The sequence below is a fragment of the Styela clava genome, chromosome 13 (assembly GCF_964204865.1).
Source record: "Styela clava chromosome 13, kaStyClav1.hap1.2, whole genome shotgun sequence".
In the NCBI taxonomy this organism is placed as follows: Eukaryota; Metazoa; Chordata; class Ascidiacea; order Stolidobranchia; family Styelidae; genus Styela; species Styela clava.
Window position 1 is genome coordinate 16142501 of NC_135262.1, and position 2500 is coordinate 16145000.

Below are 2500 nucleotides of genomic sequence, written 5' to 3' on the forward strand. Positions count from 1 at the left end.
CACGTCGAGGGGCCGGCGGTGTACGGGACACGCGGTCGCGCCGAGAAAGCTCGGCGACCGCTTCAACTTGGGGCGACGCCCGGCCGTCTTTGCAGAGGCCAGGCGACGGCCCTCGGGTGAGGACGAACGCGACCCTGAGGCAGACGCGGTCCCGGGATTGACCCGAGACCGCAATTCGCGTTCAGAAGGTCGACGTTCAATGTGTTCTGCAATTCACATTACTTCTCGCACTTGGCTGCGTCCTTCATCGACTCGCGAGCCGAGTGATCCACCGTTAAGAGTCGTCCTCGACGTTTCGCCCGGCGCCGAAGCGCGCGGACGTCACACTGTGGGATCGACCACAAAACCACCACCGACAACAACTGCACAAAAACACCAACAAACGGCGCCGAGCGACCGCCGGGCTGGGCCGGCGGCACATCGAGCGCGGTGCCCAGAAGCCACCATCGCACTCGGCTGCCTTGCTATGCCAACGTGTTACGCGTGTCGCACGGGGCGGAACCCCGATTGACGGCCGCCCTCTCGGCGGCACCCAAAGACAATTCAGTGCGCGGTCGGCCGGGGCCTACCACCACCTTCGGTAATGATCCTTCCGCAGGTTCACCTACGGAAACCTTGTTACGACTTTTACTTCCTCTAAATGATCAAGTTTGATCGTCTTCTCGACACGCCGACGCGGCCGTTGCCAGCCGCGACGGGGCCGATCCAAGGATCTCACTAAACCATTCAATCGGTAGTAGCGACGGGCGGTGTGTACAAAGGGCAGGGACGTAATCAACGCAAGTTGATGACTTGCGCTTACTGGGAATTCCTCGTTCAAGGGAAACAATTGCAAGTCCCTATCCCAATCACGAATGAGGTTCAACGGGTTACCCGGACCTTTCGGCCTAGGTTAGACACTCGCTGCTTCACTCAGTGTAGCGCGCGTGCGGTCCCGGACATCTAAGGGCATCACAGACCTGTTATTGCTCAATCTCGTGTGGCTAAACGCCACTAGTCCCTCTAAGAAGTTAGACGCCGACCGAGAAGGTCGCGTAACTATTTAGCATGCCAGAGTCTCGTTCGTTATCGGAATTAACCAGACAAATCGCTCCACCAACTAAGAACGGCCATGCACCACCACCCACAGAATCAAGAAAGAGCTCTCAATCTGTCAATCCTACCTGTGTCCGGGCCGGGTGAGTTTCCCCGTGTTGAGTCAAATTAAGCCGCAGGCTCCACTCCTGGTGGTGCCCTTCCGTCAATTCCTTTAAGTTTCAGCTTTGCAACCATACTTCCCCCGGAACCCAAAGACTTTGGTTTCCCGGAAGCTGCCGGAAAGGTCGTCATGGTAACGCCTCCCGATCGCTAGTTGGCATCGTTTATAGTCAGAACTAGGACGGTATCTGATCGTCTTCGAACCTCTGACTTTCGCTCTTGATTAAAGAAAACATTCTTGGCGAATGCTTTCGCAGTAGTTCGTCTTCCGCCGATCCAAGAATTTCACCTCTAACGGCAGAGTACGGACGCCCCCGTCTGTCCCTCTTAATCATTACCTCGTGCTCCGAAAACCAACAAAATAGAACCGAGGTCCTATTCCATTATTCCATGCAACACTATGCAGGCGAACAGCCTGCTTTGAACACTCTAATTTTTTCAAAGTAAACTTATCGGCCACCGCCGACACTCAGTCAAGAGCACCGACGGAGAACCGAAGGTGAGGCGAACGCAACCAGTGACACGCCTTGCGACGGACCGGCGGCGCTCGCCCAAAATCCAACTACGAGCTTTTCAACCGCAACAACTTTAGCATACACTGTTGGAGCTGGAATTACCGCGGCTGCTGGCACCAGACTTGCCCTCCAATGGATACTCGTTAAGAGTTTTAGGATGTACTCATTCCAATTACAGGGCCTCGTTAGAGTCCTGTATTGTTATTTTTCGTCACTACCTCCCCGTGTCGGGAATGGGTAATTTGCGCGCCTGCTGCCTTCCTTGGATGTGGTAGCCGTTTCTCAGGCTCCCTCTCCGGAATCGAACCCTGATTCCCCGTTACCCGTTATCACAAAGGTAGGCACGTAGCGTACCTTCGACAGTTGATAGGGCAGACACTTGAATGATACGTCGTCGGTGCAGAGACCGTACGATCCGCGTGGTTATCCAGAGTCATCAAACGTCACAGGACGAACCCGGTCGGTTTTGATCTGATAAAAGCGCGCCTCCCGAAGTCGGCGCTTAATGCATGTATTAGCTCTAGAATTACCACAGTTATCCACTTCGCTTACGAGACCAAATAAACCAAGACTGATTTAATGAGCCATTCGCAGTTTCGCTTTACGAGAACTCGTACTTGCACCTGCATGGCTTAATCTTTGAGACAAGCATATCACTACTGGCAGGATCAACCAGATAGCTGCGACAGCTGCGCTCGGCCCTTGCTGGGCCGCCCGGCGCGTGCTCGTCGCATTCGTTTACGACCGAGGCGATCGCCTGCGGCCGTACTCAGCTTCGACAGTCGCTG

The 2500-nt window shown here is 54.8% G+C and overlaps 2 non-coding genes across 2 annotated transcripts; both read right to left on the bottom strand.

Annotated features, from left to right (window-relative positions):
• Positions 1-129: 129 nt before the first annotated feature.
• On the bottom strand, positions 130-283 carry LOC144431798 (5.8S ribosomal RNA). Its single transcript, XR_013480251.1, has one exon. It is a non-coding gene; the product is annotated as a 5.8S ribosomal RNA (ribosomal RNA).
• Positions 284-581: 298 nt separating this feature from the next.
• Positions 582-2391, bottom strand: LOC144431599 (small subunit ribosomal RNA). The gene has a single exon (XR_013480162.1). It is a non-coding gene; the product is annotated as a small subunit ribosomal RNA (ribosomal RNA).
• Between the last annotated feature and the right edge of the window lie 109 nt (positions 2392-2500).